This window comes from Lampetra fluviatilis, chromosome 33, assembly GCF_964198595.1.
Source record: "Lampetra fluviatilis chromosome 33, kcLamFluv1.1, whole genome shotgun sequence".
In the NCBI taxonomy this organism is placed as follows: domain Eukaryota; kingdom Metazoa; phylum Chordata; class Hyperoartia; order Petromyzontiformes; family Petromyzontidae; genus Lampetra; species Lampetra fluviatilis.
In genome coordinates, this window is record NC_136307.1 from 6,571,745 (window position 1) to 6,582,154 (window position 10,410).

The following is a 10,410-nucleotide window of genomic DNA, read 5'->3' on the forward strand; positions in this document are numbered from 1 at the left end:
TATATTTGTACACCGTGCACCCAAATACCCGTTACGTGCTTCGTAACACGGGCCGGGAGTAGGGCTTAGTTTCTCTACGAATTTATATATTTTCCGAGTCCCTGCTCGGGTTCGAGTCTAGGTGGCTGGTACGTGGTGGCTAGTAGCCACAGCCCGAGCCATATACGGCACTGAATATATAAAGTACACATATTGTGGATGTGGTGTGCCGGGATCGCCGACCAGAACAGACCCGGCAGAAATTAAGGCCTGGTACGGATCCAGACATGCAGAACACAGCGGGAGTAAGAACATATATGGAAGTAGACCAATGGTTTTTCATAGCGGAGATAATTAATGTATCATTCTAGTTCTACGATTTCGTTTGAAGGTATTTCAGAAGTAGGTCTGTAATACTTTCTTCCGCGGGCCATTCTCTTTCTCTCTAACACGTGGCGATCGCACTTGCACTCCGCTGGAGTTCAGAATTGATTCTTGGTTTCATGATGACTTCACACCGACCACACAATTGGAATAATAAAAAATTAGTTAATTCAATTAAAGGGCCCATCTGGACCAATGCTCTTCTTCCAGTGGCATTTGTTTGAGAATAAAAAAAACACATTGGTCCGGTTTAGACTTCTCTGCTGATTCTCATCAAGCAGTGAGTGTATGCTCAGTTAAACTATTTACGAAAAAAATTGAAATTATCTTTCGTGTCAAATACGCGGTGTATTACAGCAGGGCCGACTGTATGTAAACCGTTAGTGTCGTGAAGTTACTTTGAAGTTGAGTATATTTGTAACTCGTTACGCACGTGAGCAACTCACACATGTACCATAATTAATGGTGTTGTTATAAATAAAACGTCTTGAATAAATGTGCTTAGATTTCCGAGGACGAGCATTTGGTTGTGCAAGTCTGATGATTGAAGAACGCCTCCAAGCTGTGTGTGCTACCCGCCTTTGACATGTGGCTCAGAAGTGCGGTCATGAGCGAACATTTCATAACGAAAAACTAAAAAGCGCGCGCACAGAAACACCTTTCTTGGAATTACACTGAGAGCCGTGAAAAAGGAAGACGTGGATTACAGAGGGTACACAGGCTAAAGGCGTCATTCAAAATTGTAAAAACAAAAGTAAATGCGTGGGGGCTAAGGCGGGACACGTCACGGTCAGAGGCGAAGTGGGAACCAAGAAATATTTTTCGGCCTACCGGGGAGATGGAGCAATGGAATCAGCTCGTAGGCAGGCGTTGGGTGGATTATAATCACAACCGTAGGGTCGTGAGTGATAGCGGCGGATTGGGGAAGCCCTTTATCCAGCAGTGGATTGACCATGGCTTATTATGATGATGTAGAACGCCCTGAAATAACGTTTAAAACCATTTTTTTAATTACCACTGAGCTATACAGCTCTTTTTCAAAATCGATCTGGCCACAGATGATAGCTCAACGAAGTGGCTTATCGTGTGGAAATTTAGAGCAGCCAAATACAGTACTCTGAACGCATGTTTCTAAATGTGGAAAGGCAAACAAAACCCCGGATGATCCGGAGAAAAATCCACGCGACAACGGGCAGAACATGCAAACTCCAAATACACAGCAGCAGCAGGCGTCAGGGTTCGGGATGGAACCCACGCGCTCCTGTATACCAGGCGAGGTAGTTAACATCTCGCCGCCGCGCGACTGAAAGATTGTTGGGTACAACTTTGCAAAAGGGAACACCCGAGCTTTCTCTGGACTCTCGCCGATTTCTCGACTTAGACCAACGAGCCCCCCACCCCCTACGCTTCCCCCCTAAAAATACCACCCTCCCCCCCCACGAACATCCTGTCTGAGCTTTGTCCATCATCCCCAGAGTTATTCACCCACGCACAGCACGCACACACGCACAGCACACACAGCACGCACACACGCACACGCGCACAGCACGCGCACAGCACGCACAGCACGCACACGCGCACACGCGCACAGCACGCGCACAGCACGCACAGCACGCACACGCGCACAGCACACACGCACAGCACGCACACGCGCACAGCACACACGCACAGCACGCACACGTGCACAGCACGCACACACGCACAGCACGTTGTCAACCCACGGCTGCATGAGGGCCACCCCCAGTGGGGTTTACTGTACGTATGTTGAACTTCTTTCGCACCGTACGTGGCCAACCGTGCTTAATCGGAGGTGCGGGGAAGGACAGCATTATGACCGCAGGTATTGTGGTATATGCAAACATGACTCCTCGTAAAAAAGGTGTCAGCTTTGTTGCCAGATTAAAGGGTAAAAAACCAATTATCAAGGACAACAAACTCAAGATATAATATTCGGTTCTAAAGAAATTCGTTTTCAATCTGGATTTAAAAGTGCGGTAGCTCCAATGGCTATACTTCACCACGCTGGTCAGTGCATGGCTAAATAGTTCTGTATACGAATCACGGGATACAAGAACCGATCAAGCATGTCACCGCATCGTCCAGAATGCGCCCCATTCTCGTCGCATCTCGGAAGCTAAGCAGGTTCGAGACTGGATAGGTGGGTGGTCACCGTGTACAGCGTAGGTTTGTTTTCAGCTGCTGCGGGGTCACGCGGTGGACATTGTAGGCCAAAGACATTGTTGTACTGTATGCTCCCACGTCTATGCTCCCAGCCTTTACCAACCCACATTCGCAGACACAGATGCCCCCGTGTAGCTGACAGCGGTTGTTGGGCGCAAGTGCTGTTTGCGAGCACCTAAAAATGCCTGCATCGGCATGGAACCACACCCGACCGCCTTTGTCTCTCCATTACTAATGTTCACACTGCACCGGCTATACATGTGAGGCCGAGTTGATGTAGCCCAGAGGCACAGGGCCAATGTTTACATGGGTGCATTCGTGCGCGCGTGTGTATGAGTGGAAGTTTACGTGCGTACGCATCTCTGCATGTTTAAATCTGTGCTTATACTGGTAGGAACCTCCTGGTTACACCAGCCCACAGGGGATTATTGAGTCCGTTCGTCCGTCGTGCAGGGAGGGGCTGGGTGGGGAGGGAGGGGCTGGGTGGGGAGGGAAGGGTGGGGAGGGGCTGGGTGGGGAGGGGCTGGGTGGGGAGGGAAGGGTGGGGAGGGGCTGGGTGGGGAGGGGAGGGTGGGGAGGGGCTGGGTGGGGAGGGGCTGGGTGGGGAGGGTGGGGAGGGGCTGGATGGGGAGGGGCTGGGTGGGGAGGGTGGGGAGGGGAGGGTGGGGAGGGGCTGGGTGGGGAGGCTGGGGTGGGGAGGGTGGGGAGGGGCTGGGTGGGGAGAGTGGGGAGGGGCTGGGTGGGGAGGGTGGGGCTGGGTGGGGGGTGGGAGGGATGGGGCTGGGTGGGGAGGGGCTGGTCACCCCGTGGTGCCCTTATAAAACTCAACGTTTAACCTACTCACGTCGGCTTGTGCCCGCCCTCACAGTCGGGCATATCTGCGGAATACACCACGCCGCCGTTGACCCTGGCCATTGACCGAGCAACCTAACGTTCCTACCAGCTCCCTCCGCAGGAATGTGTTTGTGTGCGAGCTGTTTATCAGACGTTTGTGTGTTTGTGTTTCATGTGTATTTGTATGGGAATAATTGCGTGCTTTTAGACTGAATGGTTGGGTGTGCATCGCTCGCAATGTTTACGTGACTGTGGATTCACGCAACACGTGTTCGTGTCATGTTTACGTATGTGTTCGTAGAGAATATGTGTGTGTACATATGTGTACATGTGTGTGTGTGTAGGTGGGGAGCGGTGGCGTAGTGGATAGCGCGCTGCGCTGCACACCCGGCGACCGGAGTTCGATTCTCGATCCAGGCCAACATTGGTGGCGAATATCTGAACCGGTCCTGGGCCTCCCCTAGGTCGACTCAGCCCTCATTGAGTACCTGGTGCGGATGTGTAAACACATCGCCATTGGGGAGACAAAGGCGGTCGGGCGTGGTGCTGGCCACTAACCCCTTCGTGTGCCGTGCCAGCCTTCATAGGCGCAACTCGCGAACAGCACTTGCCCCAACGGTCTGTTACAGGCTATGCGGGGAATATTTGTCTTTGTCTTGAGTGTGTATGTGAGTGGGGGCTTCGACGGAGGAAAGAGGAAAAAATGGCAAAAGCGCGCGTGGCGTTTCCTGTTTGCACTAAAAAGGATGAACACATCTGGCGGAGAGGGGAAGGCGAGGGAGACAGGGAGAGCGACAGGGAGAGAGACAGGATGAGCCACAGGGCAACGGTGAGAGACAGAGGGAGACACGTCGACAGGGGAGCGGAGAGAGACGCACGAGATCGGGAGAGAGGGTGAGCGACAGGGAGAGACGATACAAAAAAGCGTGAGAAAAACAAGTAGGGAAATAGGGAGAGAGGCTGAGCTACAGGGAGAGAGAGAGAGAGACACGGGAAGAACGTGAGAACAGAGATACATATATTGGATAAGGTGGAAGAACAGGGAGATGACACAGACAGGGGACAGAGAAGATAATGAGAGGCTTGGAGAGGCCGGCAAACATAAATACACTGGGAGATAGACACCAGGAGACAGATTTAAAGTATTGGGAGACTCGGACAGACAGGGAGATGGGGAGACATTGAGACAGACTGGGACGCAGGGTTATAGGGAAACAAAGATAGTTTGTGGACAGATACTGGAACACAGAGACACTGGGAGACACGGGGTCACGGGGAGACATTGAGGTCCTGGGAAACAAGTTCATGCAAAGTACAAATAATAAAGCTGACGAAGGTTGTAATTTGGAGTGTAATTGTTTTATGACAATCCGGCATCAGAGCGCCGCCTCGTGGCGATCACGGACTGGAGACGTGACAAGCTGACCGTGGCAATGATTACAACAAAAACCTCAACCTGAAATGAATAAGTAATATTTAAAAATACTTTTTTAAAACACGCTTTAATGAAATGTATCGTACTATCCTATTGGTTCTTTCGGTAAAGTCACGTAGAAGGGAAATAATAAAATAATAATGAAAAACATAATAAAATACAATTCTCACGACGTTTCGGCCACAACGCAAACAGCCGTCCTCAGGTGAAGAACAGGTCTGTCTTTCGAAACGTCGTGAGAATTGTATTTTATCATGTTTTATTTTTATTATTTTATTATTTCCCTTCTACGCGACTTTACCGAAAGAACCAAGAAGATGAATCCATGCAGTCACGAAAGCTTTAAATCGAAATTGTACCGTACGAGTAATGGAAAAACTCCACGACTCCAGGAAGTGGCCCCGAAGCTTGCCATAACGTAAGGGACCGTGGCCAATTACAGCCAACGTCAGTTGACCGTGGACAATTAGACCCAAGCCGAAACATAAGATATAAAAAATAATGTTTAAAAAATATATATTATAATAGAATATAGTATTGTCATCAGTATGACGTAAGTATACCAAGTTTGCAGTCGATACCACATTGGGAAGTGGGTTAAAATTGAGTTACAAGATTTGAGGATACAACAACAATAACGACAACAACAATGACAACAGGCAGAGTGAGTTAAATAAAAGCGTGTAACAAAAAAACCTCAACCTGAAATGAAAAAGGCGACATTTCATAAAACATAAACAGAGAGCCCTCGATCGCTGTCACTCATTCCTCAATGCTCGTTGCACGCCGCTGTCAACTCCATCATTCCGTTGTGTCATAGTTTAGTAAGCTGTCAAGCGCCTTGAGTGAAGGTGCTCCATAAATATGAATACTGGTAGGAACCTCCTGGTTACACCAGCCCACAGGGGATTATTGTGTCCGTCGTGCCGGGAGGGGAGGGTGGGAAGGGGCTGGGTCGGGAGGGGGGGCTGGGTGGGGAGGGCGGGGCTGGGTGGGGAGGGGAGGGTGGGGCTGGGTGTGGAGGGTGGGGAGGAGCTGGGTGGGGAAGGTGGGGGTGGGAGGGGTGGGACTGGGTGGGGAGGGGCTGGTCACTCCGTGGTGCCCTTATAAAACTCAACGTTTAACCTACTCACGCCGGCTTGTGCCCGCCCTTACAGTCGGGCATATTTGCGGAATACACCACGCCGCCGTTGATCCTGGCCATTGACCGAGCAACCCAACGTTCCGACCAGCTCCCTCCGCAGGAATGTGTTAAGATGAGATTCGATCGCCGCGGTACGCTACCTCTCTGCCCTCTCTATGTATTTGCAATGAATGAGGGCCATTGTCCGTAACTTCGCCGATTACTTCAAAGCCAGTGCTATTGACGAATGTGTTGAGATAAAAGGGTAAAAACCTATGACTATATCTTGCTACTGGCAAAGGAGGTCTCATAATGTAAATGCTTACCCAGAGCTCTAAATACTCTGATAGTGCGCTGTTTTTTGAGTTGTGCGCCTTTTGGCGTCATCTGGCCCAACACCAGTGGAGACTAGGCTCTAAGAAAAGCCGTCTCGGGTGTGGACCAATCAATTTCAAGGACAGTGCATATCATTATCAGAGTTGTCTCTTTTTGTTTGCATTTTGACTGCTTGTGTTGTGGCTATCGCAAACATGATCCCTTGTATAAAGGTGTCAGTTTTGGTGCCAGATAAAAGGGTAAAAACCTATTACTATATCTTGCTACTGGTAAAGGAGGTATCATAATGAATATGTTGAGCTTTCATTCTTGTTGTGTCTGTGCATCAGTGATAACAGGAGGGACGGGTTGAAGGAGGAGCGGTGGCAGAATGATTTTCATGGTGCGTTATGAACCCGAAGATCTGATATCGATTCTCGGCCGTAGTTGACACTCAGTGGCGAGTGATATCTGAACAGGTCCATGGCACCCCATTCCTTTCAACCATCTGCACCGACCAGCATGGTGAAGTATGGTCAACCAAACAAACCCGTCACGACCGAACACGGCGTTGGGGAAGTCGTTCATCCAGCCGTGGTCTGATTAAGAGCTGCAATTATCACTATTTATTGGCTTTCTGGTAATTGTTTATGCTTGTAATTGTTTTGGTTGTATTGTGCTTTTTTCTCTGCGATAAGATCGATGTGAAGAATTTACTTTGCTTCCCAGATCTCCGTTGCCACAAATCGCGTGTCCCAAATGGGCCTTCGCGGTTTTATAAAGTTCATGGTGATGGGAATAATGATTGTGGTGGTGGTGGTGGTGATGATATTGTATACAACTGTGGGACACGTGTCAATAGTGTAAATGCTGTTCCTCAGGTCTTCCTTGAAGCACAGGAACAAGAAGCTCAATGCATTAAATAAAACCAGAATGATGTCCTCTCTGCACGTATAGAATATGTGTTGTGGTCCATCAGCTGTGCAGAGCACTAAATAGCGTGATAAGTTAAATAAAGTCCAAGCAATGAAGCGAGAAGCTCTAAATTAATTTTATATTTGTAGGAGAGCTCCTTCACTCAAGGCGCTGGAGATAGCTTAAAAAAACGGTGAAAGAATATAGAATGATTTAAATGGCAGGCAGGGGCGTGCAAGAGTTGGGGAATGAGTGACCGCGATCGAGGGGTACTTAGGGTTCACGGCAGGGTAGGGGAGGGACGCAAATGAGTGGAGGTGTTGGGAAGAGGAAGATAATGGGTAAAAGAGAAGAGGTGAGATGGAGAGAGAGAGATGAGGCGCCTTTGTGCATTACTTAATGAGTAGGCTACGACATCATGACATCTTCAAGGATTGTGGTTGTTGTGTGACACACTGACATGAGTTCTGATATTCACAATCGACAAGCATCTGTACAAGCCCGACGAGGTGATTATCGATCAGTTTAATGCGTAGTCGGCTTTCGCGACCAATATTATCCATAATAGAGGGTTTTGGGTTAGATAACACGAATATGTGTCGTTAAACCCGCCACCACCCGACACAGCCAATTAGTAAGGGTTGTCGCGTAAACAAATGCTAATCATTGACTAGTATAGCACACCGGTGCGTTGGAGAGTAAACCCATAATATCACATTTGTGACATCACATTTATCCCTCGAATTAAGACCGAAACAGGAGTATTTCTCCATAACTCTGGCTATAGTGCCTGATGATGCTAGTTGTAATTGCAGGCGAAACATCGTACTCGAATTTTAAATGTTGTGGGTTTACTCTCCAACACACCGGTGTGCTGTACTAGTAACGAATTCATCTTCTTGGTTCTTTCGGTAAATTCACGGTGAAGGGAAATAATAAAATAATAAAACATAATAAAATATATTACTTTATTATATTAGTATATTATTTTATTATATAAGTAGTTTATTGCATTATTTCATTATTTTACTTTATTATATTATTATATTATATTACTTTATTATGCTTTATTTTTATTATTTTATTATTTCCCTTCTAAGTGACTTTACCGAAAGAACCAATTAGATGAATCCCTGCAGTCACGAAAGCTTTAAATCGAAAAATAGTAACGAATTGTAATGTTTTGTTCGCGTGACAAACCTTACCAATTGGCTGTGTCGGTTGGTGGCGGGCTTAACGACACATTGATATTTACGCGATCTAACCAAAAAAGCCTCTGTTATGGATGATTACAGATGCTGAGACAATTCCATGACGACGACGTAATTTATTTAGGATAGAGCCCTTAAATGATTCACGACCTTCATTTCACTTCGCAAGGGAGCCCAAAGGGATCAATCTATTGTGCTGTACGTCCTACAAGTATTCTCGAGCCCAAAAGATGAATTTCACTCTTGTGGGTGACATCCTATTTTGTAACCAGGCGAGGGAGCCCGTGGAGACACAGAATCAAGTCTTACATTGTTGACGTCTTGACCCTGGTGAGAGCCCATGAGGAGATCCGTCAGTTAGTAAATAAATGGCACCCTCTATTTAACCAGGTGAGAAGGAATCAAACATTAGCTTCCGATTGAAGGAGCCCAGTGAGTGAATAAATGGTGGCGTTATAGAGGAACGTTTCCAGAGCGAAATTAAACATGATGGGAAGTGGCTCGGCGATAATTTAAACTCATTCTAACACTTTCTGTCAATGACGAGAATTCTAGATTTGAAGCTTTCGTGACTGAAAGGATTCCTACTCTTTGGTTTTTTCGGTAAAGTCACGTAGGTAAAACAATCAATAAAATAAATGAAAACAACTAAATTAAATCACGACGTTTCGGAGGCAACACAAGCTTCCTTCATCAGGTGTAAAAAAGGCACAGCAAAATAACTGTAGCTACAGTTATTTTTTATTTATTTCATTTTATTGATTGTTTTACCTACGTGACTTTACCGAAATGACGAGAAACTCGTCTGAATCGTAAGTACAGGCTGGGCACAGTTAGTTTAACACGGAGGCTCTCGGGAACAATATTATCCATAACAGAGGTTTTTTGGGTTAGATTGCGTAAATATAAATGCGTCGTTAAACCCGTCACCACCCGACACAGCCAATTAGTAAGGTTCGTCACGTAAACAAAATGTGCCAATTCGTTACTAGTTCAGCACACTGCTATGTTGGAGATTCAACTCACAATATTTACCATTCGAGTACTCTAAAATACACAATTCGAGTACTGGAATGGTAAATTTCGTGGGTTCACTCTCAAACGCACCGCAGTGCTGAGCTCGTGACAAATTGGCATGCTTTGTTTACGTTGTGGGTTTACTTCCCAAAATGTACCATTCGAACATTCGAATGGTGCATTTTGTGGGGTCACTCTCCATCACACCTGTGTGCTGAACTAGTAACGAATTGGCATGTTTAGTTTACGTAACAAACCTTACTAATTGGCTGTGTCAGGTCGGTGGGGGGATTTAACAACACATTTATATTTACGCGATCTTACCCCCCAAAAAACCCCTTTGTTATGGGCACAGTTAGATTTCTAGACAGCAAAAAAAAACACCGTGCGATTGTGACCCTGGGCTCGCTCCTCCATTCACGCTTGGCAATGTCTCCCATAACATCACAACACACGCACGCGGCCTTGCTTGAAGGCCACCATCCTCAACAGACTGAACATTGAGGCCGAGTTATCTCAGAAGCTCAGATCCGGCCACGTGGCTCGGCGGTAAAAGTGAGCGGCTGAAAGTCGGAAGGTGACGAGCTCAAATTTAAAATACCAATGCCTAGTTTGGAGGGAGGTGAGTGGGGGTTGACTCAGCCCATCATCCTTGCGAGGGTGATAAACAAAAACAAGTGCAGTACCACTTTGCGGGGGTAAGTCAAAAGTGTATGTCCTATGGATAGACTCGCCCCCGCCATATGAATGTGGATTTTCCATCACTGGCCCGGGGCTGTTAACGGGAGATGAGCACCGCCTCAATGCTCATTTGACCAGAAAATCACTTTGACTTTTATATGAGACAGTAGCAGGACGGACGATTAATTTGCATGGTGATTACACGCAAGACCAGTTGTGTCCACCAGATGTCGAACAGTTTCCAGGATGTTCACGACAACAGCATTTACAAAGTGTGGCTTTAAAAAGCAAGATAATTTCATAGAAAAAAAATATCACTGTCGGCAGAAAGCAAA